This window comes from Columba livia, chromosome 20 (genome assembly GCF_036013475.1).
Source record: "Columba livia isolate bColLiv1 breed racing homer chromosome 20, bColLiv1.pat.W.v2, whole genome shotgun sequence".
Taxonomy (NCBI): domain Eukaryota; kingdom Metazoa; phylum Chordata; class Aves; order Columbiformes; family Columbidae; genus Columba; species Columba livia.
In genome coordinates, this window is record NC_088621.1 from 6,671,146 (window position 1) to 6,696,944 (window position 25,799).

The 25,799-nt window shown below is 43.2% G+C and overlaps 1 long non-coding RNA gene across 1 annotated transcript; it reads left to right on the forward strand.

Annotated features, from left to right (window-relative positions):
• The first annotated feature begins 11,028 nt into the window (after positions 1-11,028).
• On the forward strand, positions 11,029-14,917 carry LOC135575909 (uncharacterized). The gene is made up of 3 exons (XR_010467352.1): positions 11,029-12,735; positions 12,906-13,086; positions 14,368-14,917. It is a non-coding gene; the product is annotated as an uncharacterized LOC135575909 (long non-coding RNA).
• Positions 14,918-25,799: the final 10,882 nt, after the last annotated feature.

Below are 25,799 nucleotides of genomic sequence, written 5' to 3' on the forward strand. Positions count from 1 at the left end.
CCAAATTCTTTCTCTTTAGTTAAGAACCAAACTTGTGGCAAAGCAGGAACTGGACTCACTCTGGAGTTTGTGGCAACCAGACCTGAACTCAACCCACAGCTGTTCTCCAGGACTCTAATGATTAAACACCCGTCTCCGGCCATGTCTGGGGAGAAGCTGCCTTGCTTGGTAGGAGAAGGGAAAGAAGAATGGATTGACCGTTTAGCACTGAAACCTGTTGAAGGGCTGTACTGTTGACCTTGTACTGTTTCTGTTGCACCTGTGTGCCCACAGAACTGTTGTACGGTTCTCACCTGCGCTGCAGTAACACGCGGCTGCCCCGTTCAGGACCAGGGCTCTGTTCAGTTGCATGCTTTACAAACACATGAAAGGCCATGGTCCCTGCCCTGAGGTACTTGAAGTCGTCAGCAAATCTCACAGACATTTCTTAATATGAATTTATTGCTGATCTGTCTGCCCCAGAGCTTGAAATTCTTTATTTATCTGCCAAACAGGCACAGCAGGAGTTTCAGCATTGCTTCCCCTTATAATACTGGACTAATGTGCTTCAAGCCTGACCTACAAAGAACATCTCCTGGGAAGAAAGGTTAGCTTAGCCTTCCTTCCATTCAGCATTCAGCCCTTGATCTTCCTACCAAAATGGGCAATCAGTGCTAGTGAAATGAACACTGATCAACACTGACAAAACCTTTCACCTCATTTCGAGCAATAAACTGGGGTTACGTTTGTGCTGTTGTCCTTGAGCAGAAAGCCTTGAGTGGAAAGTTTCCTACCATCTCTCTTACCTCTTCACTTTTCAAAGCAAATGCAGAAACCTGCTTTACATTAAACAACCGGGAGGTGAAGGGAAGTGATGTTCTCGTCTACAGAGTGACAGGGGGAAGGCGGCGGTGAAGAGGATCGCTGTGCAGCAGAGGTAGGGGAGTGCAGGGAACATCTATCAATATTTACTGAGCAGCATTGCTTTTCCATTTCGTGTTTCTCAGCCCTTCATCCTCACAGAGCCCTGCCCTGTAATAGCTTTATGCTTATCCCTGTGCATTGCCAAACAAGAAACCTAGTTTCTAGCTCTGATCTTTGTTGACAGGGATGAGGAAGATTGTGGAAGCCTTTCTCTCTGTGGGTCCTCTCTACCCACCCCGGAGGAGAGATTAATAGTTTCTGAAAGCATTTCCACCCCATGGAAAGGTCACCATAAGATGTATAAACAGGGGTTCATCAGGACTCTGTATAACATGGAAGGGACGTCTTCTAGCAAAAATATTGCCAAAATTTCTGGACAGTCACTCTTTCAGAGTAGCTGGGGGTGGGCAGGTGACATCTCGGGTTATCATTTTTCACACACTGCAACACAATTCCATCACTCCCACAGGTGTATTTCTGTGAACGGGTTTTGTTTGCATCTAGTGTGTGTCATTGTGTGGACTGTGATCCGTGGGTCATGCTGGTTGGGGCTGGAAGAGAATATATCCCTGTTATCTTATCTGTTGGATACAGTCAGCTGTCTGCTGGATTCACCTGCAGCTGGGAGTGAGGGCAGGATGTTGCTGGAGTTACTTTATGCCCACTCTATCATCTTAATATTTTTTGCCCTGGCTCTGCACAGTAGGGTTGGCCTGAATTCATGTGTTAGACACTGTTGTGTATCCCTCCTAGTGCTGGGGCCTGATACACTGAGTACCTTAATCCAACAGTATTTACTTCCCATTTAAAGAAGAAAAAATCTACCAGAAAAGCTAGCAGAAGCTAGTAGAGTCTCAGCCAAAGCAGCAGAAAGATCTTCCCCTTAGGTTTTCTATTCCCTCATTTAGGATGGGGTAGCTACATTGCTATGAGTTTACTTTCTAAATAAATTCCATACCTGTGATGTATACACAGATATGTAAACACATTATCCCAAGTTGCAAAAACAAGTTACCTGTGCCCAATGTTCTTTTAAGGGCATAATGTTAAGTAGTCACATTTGCTGAAAAGAGAGGAGAAAAATGTCTGAAGTGGACTGATGCAATTTTGTCAGATGAACATGAACTACCAAACCCAAGCTACGAGAATAGATGATCCTGACAGATGCTTGTGGTTGGAGTGCCCACACAGGGAGAAGTCTGCTTATGTGTCTGGTGGGAGGCATAAAGACAGAAGAAAGTTGATTTCCTTTATCCTGTCAATCTAAGGATTCGCTTTGCAGGTCATACACACAATGTTTATTTAGACAATGAAACCATCAGTGTCATTGACAGAATCTAATACGCCAGCAGAGATGTTTCTCTTTCTCTGTGTTTTTTGTTGTTGCTAGAGTATGTATTCCTGCCACAAAAGTCTTTTTATGGAAATAATATTTTGTTATAAGCACTATCATCGTGTATTGTAATTATTATTTTGTTTTACCCTGCCCACACAGAAAACTGCATTATATTCCATTGAAAGATACATTTTAAGTTAGCTCTGCTAGTCATGAATAATGTAAATTGACAAGAACTATTATGGAGGGAGGTAGACAAAGAAACAGAAAGTTAAGTGGTTTCCTTTCTTTTTATGGCAGAGTGACATTTACCTGTAAGTACATTTGATTTTAACACAATAGGATGAGTCTCTGCTGTGCTGGATTAGGATTGAGGCATGTGGAGGAGTTCAGATAAAGAGTGGGCACTGAGAAATGCCCTCGCCAGACCTCTCTAGGGACGGTGCTTCAGCAGCAATCGCATGTCAGATTGTCTTCTTTTTTTTAGTCCTTGTATCCAGCTGACAAAATCTTCCCTTGTTTCAGTATCTGTAATTCCAAGAGATCTCTCAGTGCTTCCCACAGCTGTCTAACAGTCTAATACTTAGTGCTTGTCACATCAGCTTCCAAAAAAAGGGCCAATGTCACTTTCCCACCCTGACAGACAGGGAAACCGAGGCAAAGAGAAACTGTAGGTGAATGAGGGACACTTGGAGACCCAGGACCTGCTTCCCTAGTGTGTGCACTCATGGCCCAGACTGGTATTGCCTCTCACATTCAAGCTATACGTTTCACAAATTCCCCTTTTCCTCAGACTTGTCAGAACTGTGCTAGCTGGGTCCAACTCTCCTGCAGTTACACCAAATTTAAATCACAAATAACTTCGGTGGGTTAAATTCTCACTTTTGTAAATGAGAGCGTTCCCCCTGAAACTAGCAAGGCTCATTTTTAGGTCTGAAATGGTATAAATGCTCTCATGTCTAAAAACATGCCACTGGCTGCTTTGTTTCTCTGGCCGCACATTTACTAAGCCCTTTGATCCAGCTCTTCTCTGCAGTATAACTTTCCATGTCTGCAAGGTTGCCCTGGGGAAGAGGGACAAAAGCTTGTCAAGCCTTATCTCCGGTAAAAACAAACAAGCAAGCAAACAAATAGGCATCGCACTGTGATCAAGAGATTCCCTTCCCCAGGGGAGTCGCAAGTCTGCAGGGGAGACCGAACATCCTTCTGCTTCTGCAGTGCCCTGGGTACCGCAGATTAAACTGCCCATATTCCCTGTAGGAAAGCTTTGGAGAACGTTGTCCCACCTGCCTCTCCAAGCTTTTCTACTTCTCTGATCTCTCCTTTAAGCTTCTCCCCATCAGAAGGACGGGAACTGGCTGATTATAAATGTGACCTGTCCCACTGAGTTATTGTTGCACAGAATGGGAGAGAAGCTTTTGCCGTCCTCTGTTTTCTGGTGACGTAGTCCAGGGCGCAGGCACACACCAGAATTGTGTCTTGGGGCTTCAAATGCCTTTATCTATGTCATACGTTGGTTTTTACAGTTTGCTATGAATCACTGATGCCTGCTGGGAACACATCCCCGCTTCTGGTTATTTCTGTTACAATGTTATAATGGGCACAAGGACACTCAAAAGTGGAACAACTGAGCATCTCTTGGTAGCCAGTGCTGTGCAACTCCCCTGGGATGCCTGAGAACACCAAGATCTGAACTGAACTGTCTTACTGTAGTAAAAAGAAATTAATCCTGAGATTATGGCATAGTCTGTGTCCTGTGTAACAGCTCTACTCATCTGAATACAGAAAAGTAGCTAAAGCCCTGCCTTAAGTCCTGGAGTATGTGATCAGACACCTCAATGTGCTGCAGGTTTCCTAGGTGAGGGTGGATCAGTCATTTAGACACCATGATTGCATTTTGGCTGTGGGGTTATTGTATGACGCTGTGTCCTGTGGCATCCAGGGACTAGGCTGGAAAGTTTCTTGGCTCCTTCCTATCCAGCAGCTTCTAGTAGCCATTTTCTGTTCTGCTGGATTTCTTCCTAGCAAAAACACAGTGGGCAGAGGCAGGAGATCCTGCCAGGGTCTCCTGACAAGGAACTGGGACATGGTTTGGACAAACACCATGTGAAGAGAAAGGGTTAATGGCATGCTGGTGGTAAACCATGCTGATGCTGTGTGGTCATGCAAGGATGAATACTGGAAGGAATTCAGTACTATGGTAAAAAAGAACATATACAACCCAAGTTAGCTAATAACCACTTGCTGGGAGGGTGAGGGTTGGAGTTTTGAAGGTGATAATATTTGAAGGACAAATGTTTTTGTTCCGAGACAAACAGGGAACAAAGAAACTAACCTGAGAAATGCTGTGTAGTCAGCTCTTGGGGTATGAGCATTTAATGTTCAGTGATTTCTGACGTGTTTGTTATGGATGGGGAGCGTGTTAGAAAAGCATCAGATACTGAGAGCAAGTAGTAAAGGGAATGGTAGAAACAAGCAATATTAGATATAAAATATTAATATAATCTGGAGTTCTGCTAGCTCTAGAGGTCTCAGAGTGGCCGCCTTCATCACCTGCAGTTTACAAAGAAGACCTGATTTGCGCAAGGCACACAGACAGCAAATGGCAGAATTGGGACTAGAACCCAAACCTTTTCACTCTTAACAGGAAGTGAGAAGGTACGTTTGCTGTAGTTTCAAAAGACATGGCTACAAGAGGACTCAAACCTGCAGAGGTCCATTTGCTAACTTACTATGTGGGCGTTGGCCTGCTCTTTGGATTCTGCTTTGTGCTTTAATTCTATACAAATTCTATACAAATGTACCACTATACAAAAAGTAACAGCCACCTTTACAGAAAAATATTATGCCCAAACTCTGCCCTCGGGTACGGAAATGGCCAAGAAGCCACCGAGCCCAGCTGATTGGGATAGTGGCCCAGTGCCAGACATCATCTTTCGTGGTAATAACCCCTTTCCAATGGCAGCCTGAGCTATTTGCCTGTCATGATTTGTCTTTTTGTGCTTGGGGAATGCTGGCTGACCTTTGTCTTTGATGTTGCTAGGCCCTTTACTTGCAATAGGGCAGTTCAGGAGGCCGTGACCACATCTGCTTTGGTTGGTTCTGTTATCAATTAATTTGTCCTGCCACATCAAAGAGCAGAGATAAAGCTGTAGCATTTCCTTACCACAGATTTTTATCTTCACTCCCTAGTTCACCTCACAACACATGCACCTTCCACCTCCACAGCAAGCAGAGGGAGAGAGACAGACAGAGAAAGAAACTGAAATGACATCCTAATAACCTCCCTTGAGTGCTGATGGCACCTGGGTCTCCGTGTGCTGAGCCTGACACCCACTTCCAATCTGGCCCGGCTACAGCCAGTTGGTAGCTTACTCCCCCAACAAGTTATTTGTTTTTCTCTCTAGACAAATCAGTGATGTTAGAATGACAAATAGCAGTTATAGCTTTGCACTTAGCTGAGTATAATTTCAGCCCATCAGTACCATCTGTCTCCCTTCTTGGGCTGCAGCTCTATTAAGCCGTAGCCAGAGATCATCAAGGACAAAGAGCTGAGTTCACATGGGTAGATATTTTAGGGGTCAGAATCTGTGACTTCCAATGATGAGCTAGAAAAAAATGAAGCTGGGACACCAAACCTAACCCAAATTAAAACTTCCCCACTGCTTTGCCATACTGAGCGTTGACTCCGCTTGTTCAGGAGCTCGGCACTGAGGTTGGTACTGACTTCTACCCAAACATCCCAAGACTTGCTGGGGTGATGCTGTTTGTCTTGGCTTTGAGACAGCATTCAGGCTTATTTCTAGGAAACCGTGTTCATTTACTGCAAATCATAGAAAATATGAGAAAATTCTTATGCTTAGTAGGGAACTTTGGTATGAGTAAAATAACCCACTCTACTTAAGATAATCTTGCCTTGTTATGTTGAACTGCCTTGTTTTCCAAAGAGCGATTCCTTTTGTCTCATGGCACTCACTAGGGAAAAAGATGCTTAAGGAAACTTCCATTCTCTACCCAAATTTCAGGACAAGATGGTTTCTATGCTGATTATGTTTTCTCCTGTCTCATGTAACCTCCTCCTCTTTTCTATTTATGACCTTTCAAAGTTCCTTGTTCTCATTCTGTATGAAGTGCAAACTCCTCTTCATTGTCTATCATCTATACTGTCTATCAGTAACTTATCTATCATCTCTTCCCTTTTTGTCTCGTGTTTACCATTTGCCTGCTGAAATCTGGCCGTCTGTGTCACTGCCTAAATGTATGGCCTAAATTCCACTTAGTCCCTCTGCATAGAAAATACCGTAACGAGGCATTTTAAAGAGTTTTTAGAGTTACTGTGAGGTGACTCTTACCACATTAAAGTGAGAAGGCCACCGTAAAGTACTGGGCTGGGAACCACAAGCCAAAAGGGAACACTAGTGACAAGGATTTGTCTGCATGAATATGAAATAATTTGTTCAAAGTCTTTGGGCACTTTCCTTTTGAGAGCTCAATTCCTATTTAGCCACTCATAAAAATGATCAGATTTGCAAAGCAGCTGGGTTTGCTGAGCACAGTCAGAGTGCTATGTGTGTGTGAATACCTGATCCTTCTGTCACCAGGCCCGCTGGGGACTGGGCCGGGAGCAGCACCCAGGAACGCTCATTCCCAGCTTTGGCCTCATGTCCTCAGGACTAATTTGATCATATCACAAAACACGGGTAGAAAACAGCTTTGGAACCATTTGGCAGGTGCTACAAAAAGGGCCAGTCTTCTAGAGCATGGTTGTGAATGTCCTTCTCTCTCATTGACTAAAGACCCTCTCTACCTTGCAGGATCAGTTGCATTCAAAAACCTGTCCTTTCAAATTTGTTTAGGTAAAGTGCAGAGTGCAGATGATTCCCAGAATAACTCTTCCGGCTTCATTTGGAATGACAGTAAAAACAAATCTGGACCTAGCTTTCATCTCAATGGAAGGGCATACGAGAAGCAGTGAGAATATGTCATTGTTCATAAAGGACAATGTTACATGAGAGAGAGCACGCAGGAGAGGCTGGGAGAAAGAGCTTTTTTTCTCTCTGCTAAATAAGGGCTGTTTTGAGGTGTGTGAGGACGGCGGGGGTCAGCGAGTGCTGGAACTGACTCTGAACTTCTGGCAGAACAATCTCCTGGAACTAAAACCAAGAATACCTTTATCTTCAGCAACCTGCCGGGAGATGTTCCACAGTCAGCTCTCTCCACAAGAGCCAGGTTACAGTGTCTATACATGACAGCAACTAAAGCAAAAGCTTTTGTCTTTTAAAACAGACTAGCTCACATCCAGCCCAGTAGACTCCAGCCTGAATCCATTTAATACTAGATACAGAGCAAGAATCCATTTGTAACAGAGGAGCCATAAACCATGATATTATTTGCCACATAACAGGGGGATGGTGGGTGCGGATGTTCACACGCCATGTCTAATTAGAACAGGGACAGATACGTCACAGAAATTAGAATTCCTTCAGTAAGGATCTAGCTCTACATGCTGGTCTGTTTTAACTACCAGGTACTTTGTGTGTCTGAGCCGCTTGTCACCCATGAAACCAACCTGTTTGGCAGACACTCATTTGACCTCATTGCTTCCCTGTCTTACGAGGGAAGTAAAGACTATTGTCCCCACTTGCCAGATAGGTGGTTTCGCTGAACTTTCACGTTACTTGCTCACACATGTACCCAGTGCCAGAACTAGAAATAAAGCCCGGGAGTCCTGAGTCTTAGTCCTCTCTCATCAGCCACTGAGCTTGCTTTACCTGCATATCGGGAATTTTGTGGGCAACTACAGAGACAGAGACCAGATTGCCCCCAAATGGTGTCTTCAATCACTCAACTTTTATCGCTGAGAGACAGTAGCTTCCCTCCCTACCTCCTTGAAAAGCTTTTAAAATAAACACAGGTACATTAGAACAACAGCCCTTCAAAAGGGTCCCTGCCTCCCCCTCACCTTTCCTGCTCTCCTGTCATTAAGCAGAGCAGAGCCATCCTTACCTGTGACATTTGGACAGATTGACTTTAGCTATTTACTTTAAGTTTTTCTTCCTCCCATTCAGGATCACTTTCATTCATTTTTCAAGTGCCTCCAATTTTCTTTTGCAAAATCCGTAGATCAGGTGATTCAGCATGAGGCAATGGGACATGTGCCATTCTGATAAAAGCACAACCCTGAAGCCTCCCTGCTCCTCCTGTACCCACTTCTTGTTTACTCTTAACTCACTGATTCTGCTAACAAAGGGAAAAATACACCAGGAGCGGTATAAAGGAAATCTGACTATTGAAGGCTAATTTTCTTATCATCGAGGCTACCTCACTAGACGAATTATTCAGTAATTGCCTTCTGAGCTTAGAGTCAGTGGGTCAGATTCTGATCTGAATTAGGTCAATAAAAACAACCTCTCCAGGACAGCCTTTCATAAATACGCTTTCTTTCAAACCAATGTGCTCCCCTGGTTGAGGATGCCTTCCTAAACCAAATCTTAACCCAGAATTACCACATTAATGTCAATGGAGCTGACAGGTGACAGAGTTCAGATTCTGAATCCCATCACAAGGGTTTTCTGTTTCTCCCAGCAGCAGAAAGACACTGAGCAGTTTTAGCACAATCCCCTGGACTTACATCCTCTGCTCAGCAGAAGCCCAGGAGCTTTGCTGTGGAAGTTGAAGGTGCAGTGGTGTAAACGTGTGTCTGAAGTGAGGATGTGTCACACTGCTGTGAACTAAATCTCTCTTAGAGCATTGCTGAGCATAGTATTAAATTCAGACCAGGACTTCTAGAAAATTAAGACCAATTAGAGACAAAAAGTTCTTTGACTCAGCTGGGTTCTTTCTGTTCAAATGTTGCTGGGCTCTGTTCTTTAGAGTACAAGTGTTTGCAAAGGGTGATGATGCTTCGTTGCAGGGCAAGCACAAGGAGCGGGAAAGGTGAACTGCTGAGAGGAGACAACTGGGATTGTGTCTCTGGATTTGCTCTGACACAATTGCTCTGATATATTTCCTCCTGGAAAAAATGTGGTCCAAGTCACCCCTTTTTAGAACACGCAAGAGGGGGATAGAGGGAAAGAATCAGGGATGCAGGAGCAGTTGAGTGATGCTGAGTGATCTTCATGTTACCGATCAGTCACATCAGCACATGGTCATGGGTAACTGGGACAGCAGTTTGTGCTGCCCTGGGACAACAACTCACAGCAAAGTTGAGGCTTTTTGTGTGCATATAGAGTTTGAATTAGGGGAAATGCTCAAAATATATAAACAGGAACTAGTCCTGTGGAGAAGATAAGCTTTCGAGTAGGGGGGCTGTCTCTTCCAATGTGTATTTAGTGTCTACCCAGTGGGACTAATCTCATTTGGGGCCTTTAAAGGCTGAGCCTCTCCTAATGTGTATACTGCCGTAATACACATAACTACTTCCTTCCATTGACCGCCTTTTTGTTGCATTGTTTTGTGTAATTGACTCTCTTTTTCATCCAGAGGCCAAAGAGCGATTATTGGAGATTGCCAGCTCCAGACCTGAATTGTTTCATTCAGGAAGTTAATTAAAATCAACCCACCTCTTTAGAAAACCCTTTCGAATACAGTGTGGATGCTCCTTTCATCTCAGCGTTACTTCTTTTTTTTTTTTTTTTAATCAGTGCTCCTTAAATCATGGAAATAACTTGGAGCTGAATTACAAGAAAAATCAGTCAGGAACGTAGGTAAAGGCACATAATAGGTCTTTAGAGGAGAGGAATGAATTTAATTGAGTGAAAGCTCAGAAAACCCAAAAGTAAACTCAGGGTCATCAGCATGCTTCTTTCACTTATCCCTCAGTTGCACTTCATAGATCCAGGCTTCCTTTTGCTCTGCTGTTATCACACTTTCCTTTTGCTGTGATTTATTAACTGTGGAACTGTCAAATTATGAAACTGAGGCTCTAGAAATACTTATTAATGTTTGAGAAATTCATTTCACACTTGAATACTTTTTCTAACACTTACTAATGTCCCTCATTTTGGTCATGTGGGTCTACAGGGCAAGCAAACAAGGTATCTTATTATATATTTAGCATGTGGAGATGAAGGATGGAAAAAAAAAGACTTTCAAAAGCGCCTCAAATGTTGCAGTAACTTTATGCATTTGCTGCTTGTGCTGCCGTACGTGGTGACTGTGTGTGTATGTGCATAAGCAGGGCAATGTCTGGATGTTCAGTGACACCATTCCAGCTTCCTTTCAGTCACTATTAAGAAAGCACTTCTAATCCCCTCTGAGAAGCTTGAACATAAAATTCCTTTCATACCAGTTTTGTCTTCCTCAATTTGGCAAACACTGACCTTCCCCCTGTGATTCCAATGGAACTTGTAATTCAAAAGGCATTTCTGTTTATTATTACCCTGTCAGTGGACGAGGATCATCAGGGATGCCAGCACTGCTAAGGCAACGCGGTTACTTTCTGAGATCTCTGTTGCAGTTGTGTACCACAAAACTAAAATCCAGCAGCCCATAGGTAAATGGTGATTATTTTCTTCACTATTTAATCAGAATAATGAACCAAAAAAAAATTAATGAATAATTGCCTCAAGATCCTTGAGAGTAAGTTTGCCACATTTATTTGCCACACAAAGTTTTCTGATGGAAATTCATTTAAAAAGTAGAAACAAAGACCACCAATAACGTAAAAAATTATGAATTTGCTTTTACAGGACTGGAGCATTGCTACTTCTTGTTTCAAAATGATACTCAGTTTTGAAATGTGTCACATTACGACAGTATCAGATTTAACAGCTCTTAACTGGGATACTCTGACTTACTTAAAAGGTTTTCCTTCAAATCATAGTTTTGCACAGATCCTTCAAAACGTAGTTTTGCACAGAATACTGAGTTCTGTGTTTCCATCAGCATTAACAAAGTCCGGTTTAGTATTTAACATAATCTGCTCAAAGAAGTCCTATTACCCTGCATACTTAGAGAGACATCATCTGATAGGAAATGGCTGCAATACCTCCAGCTTTCCTAAATACTGACAGTTTCAACCGTTTCTTAAGAAATACTTACTCACTGGGGACTGCAGCTCTAAACAGATGCTTCTGCTTTAAAATACAATCATTTTCTTTAGCTTAAATGGATGACTCCTTACAAATAAAGCAGTGGTATGGCCTGGCATAACACTGAAGGTCACCCAAAGAAATGAGTGACCACCAGACATTATTCCACAAGGTATCTCTGCATAGTGTTTTTCTCCCTCTGCTACCTTACTGTTACCATCCATGATTTCTTAAGGACCATGACATTTTTCCTTCAAGTATTTCATTCCAGCACTGGAAACATTGTTTTCCTTCAAAGGACAATTTCTGCCTTGAAACGCTAGCAACCATTTACAGTTTTTCACATTTGAAAATCTGCTCCTGATGAAACACGAGTGGGGCAAAAGTGTCCACAGGTGTCCACTGTGCACTCAAAATAACAGATTTAGCGATAAGGGGAAAAAATAAACCTCTTTGCATCCTTCCAGGTCTTACAATGGCATTTACATGACAATGGAAAGAAGAAAGTGGTGAATTGGCAGAAGTAACGTGGAAGACATGGTTTATTTTTTCTTAGCTCCTATGAGAGGCCTGAATTCTGGTCTGTTCAGCCCAGCACAGAAGCCAAGGAAGGGATGGGCTGGAGGGTTTGCTCTACTTTCTCTTCTGTTAAAGCTGAGGACAAGACTAAAAGTTAATATAACAGCGAATCTTTGCTGAGAGCCGATGCGATGACAGCTGTGCCCCGTGTATCCGCACGCCACTCAGCGCGGATGCTTTCAAACCTGCCCATTTGTGTGTATGTACGTGCTTAATTTTGGTAAGCGCGAAAATACTAATGCGTGAACGTAACCTCCCTGAATTCTGTACACACCAATTCAGCTGACCATTCACATCAGCATGTGCCCTTTGGAAAGTCTGTCCTTGAATGTCTGTCCTGTTGCTTTTTCTTTGCTACTTCTCTTCAATGTTTGTGCCTGGACTTGAACACTTGTGCCACGTCAAAGTGCCCTAGTTAGACTAAGTCCTGCTTCTTCCTTAAAACTGTACCCACTGGGTAGGATTCACTTTGCAAATTGCTCTGGATTTGATAAATGCAACTTACTTCTTGTGTGGAACAAATTTGGAACTATTATGTCCATGCACATTTTTAAAATTCACAGGCGAGTTCTACAAATTATTTGTTTTACTGTTACTTAGCATCTATGAATCTAAAAGCATTTCATAGATATCACTCACTGGTCATTTCATTAATTATGATTTAGCTTGTTATTAATGTTTCCATTTCTCAGAAGCAGAAGCTGCCGTGTGGGTAACTCAAAGAAGAGCCATCGTTTTCAGAAGGGTTCAACATGCATAATTGGCTTCTGATTTCTAGAAGAACTCACCTTGCTGAGGGCTCAGCTCTTCTAAAAAAGTCTGGCTACAAGGGTCAGAAAGAAACTATTAAAATGCCTGACACCTATTAATCTACTCCTCTTTTAGGTATGTAGCTGTGAACTGAGCTCTTTTGAAATAAAATCTCTCACACTTGTGAGATCATGTATTAGAAAATCGGTCCTGATGTGCCCAAAAAGTTGGCCACACATTACATTTCCTTACACAAATAGTACTAAAATACTTATTTTTTTTTTCCCCTAAATATTTTATTTTAGGGAAATGCAACAGGAAAGAACAAAAGTAAAGCTCCCAGTTGAGAAAGCACAGCATGTGCAGCTTCACTGCAACAGGCAGCAAAAGGTCTAAGAACAAAAAGGACTACTGAGACCTGCACACACAGAGATCCTCATACATTAGCTCAGAGAACCAAAGGTAGAGCGCTGTGTGCTACGCAAGGTTAGTATCATAAAATACTTTTAAAAGTCCTTTAACTATATTAAAATTCTGGTCAGAAACAACTATTGTAAAACAATTTTTCCCTCTCCTTGCTTGAAAATCAATCGTGCAGCTCTTTGTTAAAATTTTTCAAAACTCTAAAGCAATGGAATCAGCTCCCACCCTGCGAAAATGAACGAAAGTGCTTAAATCCATTGGCGTTTGAGGCACAAAGTGCATTTGTTGTGCTGCTGAATGTAACACGATCTGAACCGAGGAAGGAGAATGAACGCTTTGCGGCCCCTGATGGATTTCAGATTTATTAGACACTGGAATGTTTTTTTTCCCCCCCTTGTCTATAAGAACATGGTGTGTAAGATGATAAAGGGCAGGAATAAAGGGAGCAGACGTGGTAGCCCTTAAAATTAAAAGAACTGCTTCTAGATTTTGAAAGTGTCAATGTATGAAAAACCAGCCTAAATGTAAGTGTTGCATTATTCAGTATGCTTTCCTCTTGGAAAGAAAAACATTTTGCAGCCACTGACAAAGCTATGGACATGTGACTAATACTACTTTTATTTTCCTTTATGGAGAAAAACATCATCACAAAGCATAAATGGAATATTTATGCTGTAAGATAATATGCACATACCTGTAAATTATGAGTGCAAGATGTAATAATTCATCTTTAGTTTCATTACTCATGCACCATGGAGCCTTCAAGATTAGGGACAGATTTGTTATGCCACTACATTCCAGTATATGTTTTCCCTTTCTTAACCCTCTCTCTCTTCTCTGTCACACACATTCTATATAGTAAGAACAATACTCTCTGCACCAACATATATAGACTGTATGAACTACACAGAACTGGCGTCATTTTCAAAGGACATATTCATGATCAATTTTAAGATGTTAACCAGCCTGAAAGAAAAATTAGCTCAGGGTATAGAGATACAATTTCAAATAATTATTTTGAAAGTTTCCTATTCAGAGAAGAGCTCCAAAGTGTATCATTCATAAAAAGCTGCTTTATTCTGATGTTACAAGATTGCTCCTTTGAGCTACCAGGATGCGAACCACGGTGGTCTGCTTGTAGTAGTGGTAGTTTTATGTCAGTATCTATATGCTCCTTTGTGAAAGGGAATAGCAAAAGTCTGGATTGAATTGCTTCAATAATTAGAATTCCTACAAAAATGTAAACAGCAAAACTATTCACCGAAAGCAAACTAATGTTTAATATATAAGCAGAGGAATAAACAAGCTCTGTTCTTCTATTTTTGACTCCATATGTGTTCTTAGTGTTTGGAAGTGATGTATGTCTGACAGAGATGACATGAGCAAGGAGACAATCTGGGCCAGCGTTCCAAACACTGGGACTCCAGACTCATGAAACGTCTGCCAGGGTCTGCTACTGAGTTATTGTGTAATCTTGGGTGAGTCATTTAAATTCTTTATGCGCTAATTTCACCAGCCTATAAAATAGGTGTAATCCTCCCCCATTTACCTCAGACAGCAAAAATATCTATAAAACATCTTAGATGACATGTTATGTTCAGGCAAATTTTTCTTCAGTAAGAAATTCTCTGTATGAGCTCTATTTGTCCACAGATCTTTTCGTCCTGCAAATTCCTGCCCCCAGACACACACATACAGTCACATCAGTTCTGCCTGAGAGATGAGATGAACATGCCTTTACTGTGAAATCAAAAACATCATTCTGCTCCTATAACTGCGGAAGAGAAATTAAATTAACTATCAAACTTCAAGTCTTTTCAAGGAGACTGCATGGGTCCAAATCTTGCTTGTCTTAATCAAGTGAGAAGCCCCAGTAAAAGTCAGTAGGATACTTCAAGCCATTAAGGGAAGCTGGATCTGGCCTCTTGTAGAGCATTGAGTTAAAACAGACACACTACTGCAGTTTGCATTGGACAGTTCTCAATTAGAATGGCAAGATTTATAGCGTATTTTATCCGGTTTTCATTCTTCGCAGTTCAGTTTAACTTTTGACCTATGGTTATTGGCAGAAGGGGGCTTGTCCCAGAGGGCCATCAGTCCCTTCCAAAGAGGCCTTCTAAGAAGTGCCAAAAAAAGAGGGTGGGAAACAGGTCTTCTTGTAACAGGACCCCTCCTCCTCCTCTGAAATGCTTACACACTCAATGCGATAGTCAGGATGCAAGAAAACAGCAGATCCTCTGGATTTTTCTGCAATGAGGAGTGAAGTTCTTGCATTCGTCCTCTTCTGTCCTGCTTTGCCAAGAGGTCACACGGAAACAAATCCTATAGAAAGGTTCAACAGTAATTGTGTCCAAAAATCTGCATGGAGTTACAGCAAAAGAAAATGGAGGTTATAAATATACAGAACCCATGCTGAGACCCTAATAAGAGCCAAAGTAAGGTGCGGCATCCAGGTGTTCTCCAGAGGGCTAGTTCACAAAGCTCTCAGCCAATATGGGACATATCATCCCTAAAATATACGATAGAAGAACATGAGTTGCCTATACATCCTTGAATTTAAAAAGCCCTGTATAGAAATGGATAGATTTACCCAGGCCCTGGCCAATGCATTCCCTTCAAAAAGGGAGACAATAGCTGTGCTGAAGGGGAGCCTGCTGGCATGTAACTGGCATAATTTCTCAAAGTAAAACCGTAAGATTGCTAAAAATATCAAGCAGGATCAATGATCTTGCTGTAGGACTGTGCTGATGACACAAATTAAGGGCGGTGCTGGAAATGTGGAGAGATGAGTATTCCAGGGGAAAATCTGCATGATCCTGGGCGTTAGAGCATTAGGAAAAAGATGAAACGTAGCAGGATGAGATCTCAGGCTGTGCAGTTTGGGACTAATAAGAGCAAGACGCTCCGTGGACGGATACGTCCTCACAGCAGCAAGGTTCTCCAAGGGCCTTCCCATGGACACGGGGGGACAAAAATAACCTAGCTGGCTTTAGGATAGAGCCAGCTTCATTTGCAAAGGGAATTATATAATGTAGTTGCCTCTAACAACAGAGGACTAGTCTGATGAACCAGAAGGCCCCTTCCAGTCCTATTGTTCCTGCTATTCCCAAAGTTAAATTAACACCAACCTTGCCTAGCAACATCATGTTCCCGTGCACGTGGAGATGGAGTTTGCCCTGGAGCTCCCAGGATGAGATGTCTCTTTTTAAATGGGAACTGAAAAGCCTCACAACGAAATGAGTAACCAGGAGAGGTGCCAGGTTTATATATATATATATATTATTTTTTTTAAATTAATAGATTTAAATTCTCCCACTTTTGAAGGCAGAAAAACCTGTAAAGATGCAGTGTGCTACAGGAGACCAACCTTAAATTCCTCTCCGGAATGGCTTGCGGGAGATTGTGCTGCGTTCAGTCCCCTCTCAGGGCACCCACCGTCCTCTGCCAAGCAATTCAAGGCAGAAACTGAAGCAACTGGGGCAGAAACACTCAGTCTGGTAAAGCGACTTTTCTCTAGGAAGCAGGTACCAAGTGTCTCCCACCTCTGTCCTGGTTTCTCACAGCCCTTCAGGCTGGCAGAGCCTGCACACCCCGCAACCCATTGTCACAGAGGTACCCCGAGGTTCATTTAAGGGACAACAGAGTCCAAAACAACTTTTAATAAACCGGTGAGAAACAGGGTTTTAGCACTCCAGAAGTGACTTAAATACAGGTTCAGGTATCACTTGAGGAAAATTATTAAGGGGCACCAACTAATACAATAGGAGGTCTGCAGTGTGCACACACGTGGCTTCACCAAAACAATGCCGGAGCCGTCCCTGAGTCCGGGAAGAGTCCACACCTGCCTGAACATGGTGTGGGGTTATTTCAAAGGGATACACGTACTCGTAGTGAGTACCCAAAGTGTACACTCGCGATTCTGCGAGGGTAAATTTATAATACACTCGCAATCCTCTGAGGGTTAATAGACGTGCAAATGTGCACAGAATATTACACGTGCTTATGTGGAAGCACGGGAGGGAAATACACCTGCGATTATGCGAGGACTGATTTTACACGTGCTCATATTGAGCACAGACAGTACGCGTGCATACGTGCACGGAAAGTAGATCCACTCACTATCCTGTGAGGAGAAGTTTTCCTCACACCCGCGGCGGCGAGTCAAGCGCAGTCTCTGTCCCGGGGCGGCTCTCGGCAGCAGCAACTCCCTCGTGCTCCAAGAGACCCGCGACAATGGGCGGAGTCTCGATGAGAGTCCCGGTTCTTATTGGCTGATCAGATCTGACTGGGCATTCCAGAAGCTTCTCTGCACCCCCACACTGGCCGTGGGTGCCCAGCGGCTCCCTGGTGCCTCTGCGTTCCCTTCTCCTAATGGCCCTGGCCAGGGGCTCTGGGGCCAAACAAAAGAAGCTGTTGGCCTCAGGCAGCAGGGAGAGAGGGAGATGTGTCTACTCCTTCCATGATGAAGGAGGGAGGGGGAAAGAGGGGGGTTTGCATCCTGCCACACCCGTACAAATCCCAGCACCTGGGAGCAACCTCTCCCACTAATGCCATATACATATATAAAATCTATATGGAGTATGTGACATGAAGTGAAATGCAGCGATGGACAGCCTGAAAGCTGGCAGAGCCATCTTGGAGCACACAGCCCCGTGTGAAGGAGGGTGAGTGAAATAGCAATTTAAAAGGAGCCGGAATAGAAATTCCCCATCCCTGCCTTGCCACTCTGGTGCAGGCAGGTCCCTGTGTCACCAAGGAGAGGAACAGGCTCTGAGCTGCCATCACCTGGCTGGGGTTGGGGGGTGGATCTGTCACCACAAAGGTCCTGGTGGAAGGGGTTCATGCTCAGCACCCCATCAGCTCAGCTCAGCCCTGGGGAAAGGGCACAAGGTGCCATGGTTGAGCCCTGAGATGTGTGTGACAATGGCTGTTGTTGCTGTGTCTGGCCATGCTGTGGGATTGCCCCAAGCTGTGCCTGGGGCTGCACCATGGTGGGTGCAATGGCCTCGCATTTGCGAGTGACCCTTCTGCTGCTGTGTCACTGTCACTCGCTCCTGCTCTCGGAGGTCAGCCTCCAAGGTGGAGATGGTGTTTCAGCCTTTGTCACCTTTTTTTCTGGAAAATCACTATTAGAGAACCTTTAGAAACTACTGCAGCTGGCGTCTCAGCTTCAGAGCAGCGCCTTGCGAGGATTCATCTGCTGGGACGGGTTCAGGCTGTGGGGCAGAAGGCAGCAGTGAAATGGGAATGGGTGTTCCCCTCCATCTCCTCTCACCTCTACAACAGCAGCAGTTGCAGCTCGGGAGGGAGCTTCTGCAAGGACACAAGTGTCTGCTGGTGACGCGTCCTTGGAAGGGAGCTGGAGGGGAGCAAGCGGAGGACACCCTGGTGTCCTCCTGGGAGGAGCTGGCCCAGCCACCAGAAGGTGCCAGGCCCCAGTTTTCCCTTGAGCTTCCCAGTGTGGTTTAGGAATGCAGCAATTTGCTCACAAGACACAGAGCAGAGCCCACCTACTCATTCCTCTGAATTGCCATCGGACGATAATGGCTTTGAGTCCTTGGCCTAGCGTGGAACGCGTGCCTAGAGGTGAAAGGATCTGTATTCCATTACTAGCCCCTTCAACTAGCCAGGGTCCCCTAGGTTAAATATTTTTAGCAACAGCTTGTTTACACGTCAAACTTGTCAATGAGCTTCTGGGGCACTGCTGCCACAGAGCTGTGTTGGTGGCAGCCACTGAGCTTTCCCTGTGCACGAACTAAAGCCTTCTAAAGGGCTTGTCAGATATATTCTTCCCACTGTGTCACAAGAGCAAGACTAATTTCAAAGAAATGCTCTTTATTTCTACTTAAAACTGCTAAGGAAAATATCCAGCACTGTCTTTTTTCTTGTCATCTGTTCGACAAGTGTCTCATAAAACAAATTGAGAGGTTTAAATCTCCGAGACAAAAATCAATAAGAGGATAAGTAAAGAATAGGAGGAAGTCAGCAGGCTGAGATTTATTTCACTGGAAATGTTTTTTCAATGGATTTACTAATAAATCTAAAGTGGCTGGTGCAGCTGCCTTTGATATGCAGTATCCCCTTTACTTAGATGGAAGCTGCACATGAAAAGGAGCTTTGAATACTGATTTTTACAAAGGGTGTAAATCAGCGAAGCCCCACACGTTAAATATACCACCGGCATCTGCTTCAGGTAGAAGTTGAGAGAAAGGATTTGTTTGTGTGCCAAAGTTTTTCTCTGTAGTTTTGTCATTTTGTTGTTTAATATATTGCAGTCATTGCAATCAGGGCTTTGCTGTGCTGGACACTGAATACTCTGACAACATAAAATAATCTCTGTCCCAAAGTGTTTATGAAGTTTCAAGGGCAGGAAACTCCACTGAAATGTTAAATACGGGCTGACCAGCAGCGAAATCACAGGGAATGAAGTATGTGGTGGTGGAACCGAGCTGTGGTGTCTCTTGAAAATCTGCTCCAGTGAGGACTTCCCTTGTGGTGATGGGAAACTGGGAAAAATTTGAATTAAATGGATGATTCAAAACAAACTTGCAGATAGCTAAAAGGAAATAAACTCTTGAAAAGTCCAGTGAAGGTCGGTATGGACTGGCTACCAGTCATTTTAGGTTGATCCCACAGGAAGAAGGGATGTTGTCTAAGTGACGATAATAATAGTTGTAACAGAAATGCATCAGCTTTGATGTGGACAGGTAGCAATGGAAAAGATTGCACCCCAGTCCAGAATGCTTGTCCTCCCTGCTGCACATTCCCAAAGACTGTGATCTTTTACAAAAGCCCAGTAGATGAAGAGGAAACTCTAATGAGCTCCGGGGTGAGTAATGTCAGTGGTTTGCTCCAACTGGCACCCGGGACAGATGGCTGTGGGCAGGGAGCTTGTTGCTGGGCTCTGTGTGTGTGCATATGTGCTAGGAGAGGTTCCAGAATGGCATGGCTCACTATTCTATTTCAAATTAAACAAACAGTCTTGGATGCTTTTACAATGTCAGATGGAAATCAGCCAGAAACTAGCTGATATCTCATTGTTCCTCGCTTTTCAATCGATTCTGCATTTTTCAAAAGGTTTCTCTGCACCAAATGTGTATCAGAACATGGTTAAGCTCCATTGTTCCAGTTCACAAATTTGATGTTAGGAAGAACTGTCAAAAGTGAGAGTAAATCAACAGAAATGGTCATTTTCATCTCCTGATATGGTTTTCCTCAAGTCAATATGAGAAACATTTCATGGCTAACTGTGAAAACTGGCACCTCATTACCTACTTTATTATTTCTTAGGACTTATTAAGGGTTATTATCATTGTTCGTTATCTTTAATAGTGCATACCCTGGCTATCATATCATGTTATTACTGGATAGTAGTAAAAACCTCGTACATTTAGGTCACTTAAACAGCTTGTATTTAAAAATTCCTATGGCTGTTATTCTGAAGGGCGCAACCAGTACTGTGATTTGCACAAGGCTTTGAAAATGGAGAAAGGAAAAATGTGGTATGAAACCCGCGTGTGATTATATGCCAAACGGCTGTGTCATAAAGCCGTATGCACAGTGGGGCTGAACTGAAGTTGCATGGCCCACCTGAAGTCTGTAATTTCCTTCATTTTCAAGCACTTTGCTTTGGAATCAAAATAACATTGCATTAACACAGTGTTTTGTAATGCAGTTATGTTTATGTACATTATACAAAGTCACACACATGTATACAAATATATTACCGTGGAAAGTCAGACAGCCTTCATAGTAGACAATGTTACCACTGTTTTCCATAACACACACACACACACATTTAAATCTTCATAATTGAGGTAGGGATAATACATTCCCTATGTCACAGAGCTTTAAGGATATATTATATGGTTATATATGAGTTTTGCCATGAATTGGTAAATGTCATAAAGTGGTGGCCATAATTTATACAACACCCAGCTCTACAGCAAACACTCAAAGAGGCCAGTACAGTTCTGCAAAAGAGGAAAGTGTGATCTCCATCTCTTTGAGGAGGATGTGGAGAATTGATGAAATCCATATTGTGACTCAACACTATGGGTAAAATTAGAACCCAAGCTTTAAGTATGAACTTTTGCCAAAAACTGTCCAGGCTTCCGTGACGAGGACTGGCCAGACCTTAGTGTGACTGCCACGTCAAGAGCAGGATCCTTCACTTTTGGACAATAAAGCAATATACATATACATGTGTACTTCTCAGCTACTCCGTGATATCTGCAGAGGGAAAACATTGCATGCTGTGCTCTGCATCTCACCACGGCATCTCCACGTCACAGTCCTGCCTGGGTTTTCATTCAAAATCTACCAGCCATGTCCTGACCCTGTTTGATCTTTTACAAGATCAAAGTCTGCAGAAGTTGAAAGACACACAATGACATGATTTATCCTCAGGGGAGCATGATGGCTTCTGAAATTTCTTTCTCCCCTGGATGTCACACACTGTCCCCCTGCCCATAAGATGGAAATACTGATTTTGTTTTTGATCTGGCTTGTCTAAATATATGTGGGAGACAAGCAAATGTCATTGCACCAGGACGCAGAACAAGATGTTGCAGAGAAGAGGGGGATATTAACTCTTCCGCTCTTTTAGATTTCCAGGCTGCAGTGTAATCCTACAAAATTAAATAATATGATCAGGATTTCCCCCTTTCCTCTTGACCTGACTTTCAAGCTAGGGCTAAGAATTGCTGCATATTTCTTTTCCCAACGCAAAACACAATCCTGGATAAAAGTCAGTTTAGTTGAGAGAAAAAAAGTAAAACAAAAATAGATCTTTTCCATAAACAAAGCTGCTTTCCATTTTGCTAACGTAAACAGGCAGATGCATTAAGAGATCATGCCACCCAAGCCCTGGAAAAAGAAGCAGGGAAACATGTTCCTGAGTATTTTTCTGAAGGTGCAAGGATGGATGAGCCTAAGGCAGACTCAGCAGAAGGACAAGGCTTTCTAGACAGGGCAGCTTTACAGTTTCACCTGAGACTCAGGAGAACTACACTTCCGTAGGTTACGTCAGATACAACATGCTCTCCTTCCCAAATGAAATCTCTGTTTATAGTAGGCACCTGTGCACTTCGTACGCTTTCAATCACCCTACGCTCTCACAGAAACATCAGTTACTGCAGTAGTGTCTATGGCTGTGAAGACACAATTTCCAGTCTCTGGTCATGGATGTGGATCTGGACGGGTAATGGCAAAAAAAGCCTTTTGGAAATGGAAACGCTCTCCATTGCAGACTAAGAGACTATAGGTACTCTCTACAGGTTGGTGTTCAGCTCTTGCTGTACTAGTCCGCATTCCTCAGGGACCAGAAACAAGGAGATAGAACAAGGAATATAAGAAATAAGCAGTGTCCTAATTATGGACTGGATTTCTGACAACCAAGCTGAAGTCGAGCAGCTGGGATGGAGCCTGTTCTGTTAGAACCCAAACTTCTTTTACTTTTGCCTGTCACTGGAATTGTTCTCTTGGTGGGAAATTCAGCCCTCCCTACTGCCAGACCCACCTATTACTTAAGCCAACAAAATAGTCTTTCCCTAATTATCTGGAGATGTCTACAGTCTAGATATCTACAGTCTGTAGGCATCTGTAGTTAAATGATGTTTTGCAATAAATAGCACCCAGGAGATGCTGCAGTTTTCTGATACGCCTGGTTTGTGATATATTTCTGTCATGCATTTAATTCATGTGCTGTAGCACGTTGCTCTTCCCAAGTTAAGAGCCTTGCAGACCCCCTTTTGGTTTTTTTGTCTTTTTTTTAAAAAAGCAGACAAACAAAACATCTGGTTCTGTTACTCAATCTGCTAATATTAATCTCCCAACTAGATACTGCAGGACAAATTCTGCTTTCGTGCATGTTGCATTTGATTAAAACCAGTGTGTGTATATATAAATGCACATAAAGCTGGTAAGAGCAAAGCTCTTTCAGGGCTTGATACAGTAGTTGATTCAGACCAGTTTAAAAGACAAGGAGTACACTCGGTGCAAAAATGGCTTATTCCACTTTGGCTGATATCAGAAAGGAAGATTTGTTATTTTGTTCCAATGTTTGGATTCAGCCTAAAGATACGTCCAGTGACTAATTCTTCAAACTTGCCTGGTTGGAAAATGATCTTTAGGATCTCAGCAGAACAAGACAATTTCTGCTTTTTCTTGCTTCCTCTTGGGCCATGAATGCAGCAAGAAGGGCCTTTTGCAGAAGACTTTGACCCTCTGTACAGGAAGTTCAAGTCTATGTGCAAATGAAAAGTATTTTAGCAAATAATCCATATCTATGTTGTTTTCATTCCTCCCCTCCTGCCCCCCAGTCTGAGGAGAGGATCTGGTTCAGGTTGTGCAGGAGGTATATTTAGGGTAGTATTTTCTCTGGTCTGGTTTTGATAATCTTCAGGTATGCCATCCCTCTATCACTTGTCTTAAAAAATAAGTGCATGGAAAGAACTAGTTTAGATTAATTTATCCTTTCTGATACTTTTTCTTCCTTTACTCCCCTATTCCTTTCTCCTTCCTCTGTCCCTCTGCAGCTCCGGTTCAGAACAAGTCAGTGACTCATAAAGACACATTTTCACTCATTCACTACATCACAGCCCCACACGCTCATCCACTCCAGGGTTCCGTGACGCTTGATCTTTGCCACCAGGAGCATCCAATTCTCTGGCCAGCTTTAAGGCCAAAGGGAACTCTACAAACCAGTTATTCTCTGTTTCCCCCAGGAACAAAACTGTGCCTCTGTTACTGCCCTCTGAAGATGTGTGGATCAGCATTAAAGTGCTGACCTGTTCAACACTTCTAGGACCCTTTGAACTGTAGATCTTTGAAGCGAAAGCTGTAACAAACTGGTGTATAATAAGCTGCTGCCCCATGCCAGGAAAGGCAGAGGTATCAGGGACTGATGGAAGCTTTTGAAGGCACACAATGCTATTTAAAACTGAGAGGAACCAGACAAAAAGAGACACTGAAAACCAAATCTCTTTTCCAAGCACTGATACATCCAACTTTGGCAAGTTAGAACTGGGGTCGCTAAATCGGGTTTGATGCTTACAAAATTTTGGGGTGGTTGGCCTATGGTTTTGGCTTAGATACACTTTTGCTGAAATTGAGGCTTTACCAGGAGAGGCCCTGAGTTCAGTTCAGGGTTTTCCTTACCTTTCTGCACCAATAAGTTGTTAGGGAGGGGAGAACCAGTCTGCATAGCAATAATTATTATCAATTGTATTGTGCTTTTTATCTTCAAAGTGCTTTACAGACACAAACTAATTATTTCTCTGCAACACCCCTGTGAAGAAGATGGTAAGTATCATTATCTCTGTTTTACCGATGGGGAGACTGAGCCAGAGCATTTAAGTGATTAGCCTGGGGCCACAGGGGCAGTTAGTGTCAGGGCTGGGAATGCAGGAGTGTCTCCGCTCCCAGTCAGCACCAGGCAACATATCTCTTTAGTAGGAACAAAAGGGAACCTTTCTCCAGACTTGGAAGCTAATTTTTTTTGGCAAGGGATTATAAACTCTTTCTTTAAAATGTAATCATAATTGGAAAAAAAGGCTGAGGAGTAATGGCACTAGAGAGGGTTGAAAGTCAGCATGTCTGCTTTATGGGTAATTCTGCAATTTGGAAATTTGGGAAAATTCCTGGAAAATTTGTGCAGGGGGTGAAAAGTTCTATTTCAGTGCAAAAAAGTGACATATTTGAAATTTCCCATGGAAGGGAATGTAAATTATAATAACTTTTAAATATCAAAATGTTTCATTACAGACATTTCAAAATGAAACTGAACCTGAAAGTCTGTGCTCTGAAGTTCCCCGTTCAGACATGGCTTCAGGGCTTTTAAATTCCTGCATGCCTATCGGCTCTCGGTGAGGTTCTCAGGGCTTCCACAGGTATGTTAGTCGTCACCTCCGACAGAGCACAGTGAGCTGTGGAGGCCTCTGCTCTACCCCAGTGGAAAAGTCAAACTCCTTTAAAACCACCAATAGCTTGGCATGGCTATTTGACTCCACGCTGGAACAGAAAAGGAGCAATCAGGCAAAAAGGTCCAGATGGGAAACAAAGAACACCCAAAAGCAGGAGGTCACTTGCTGGGCCAAATCTGCAATGGGAACATTCCCACTAGAGCTGATATTGTCAGCTTCACATGACGGCTGTCCCCAGACTGTACATCCCAGAAACCTGTGCTACATGGTACCATACTGGGCAGGCTTTCCATAAGCTTGGCCAGGACTGGTCAAGACTCTTTCTGAGTCTAATAAGCTAATAAATTTTTTGAATTTCAACAATTCTGTCATTTTGGGCGCACAAATAATTTTCAGTAGTGAATTTTCATGCAACTATAAGGGTAATCTCCTCTAAGTGGTTGGTTCTCCATGTGCATCACACTCCAGTCTGCTGATTTCAGAGGCCAGTGTGGAGTTCTCCTCTTACTTCTCCTCCATCCCCTTTTCCTTTAGCCCTGTAGTGCTAACCCCGCTCAGAGGAGGTTTTGCTGTTAGGTATCAGCTCACAATGAAATGCCAAGGGTTGTGCCCTGCAAAAATGCCAGAAACAACAGAGCGGTTGCCAATGGCCTGTCATACTTTCAAAGAGCCTTGGTGGGTTTTGCCATGAGATAGAAGGTCCCTCTAGTTACCCCTCACAGCCCAATGTTCCCGGTGCCCGGCTGCGAGGTGAAGCAGTGGTAGAAGGCACGGAGTTGGAGCAGATTGTCAGCAAGCCAGTTACATCTACCTGTCCTGGCCCATTTCAGACATAATCTGGAGCAGTGGCCC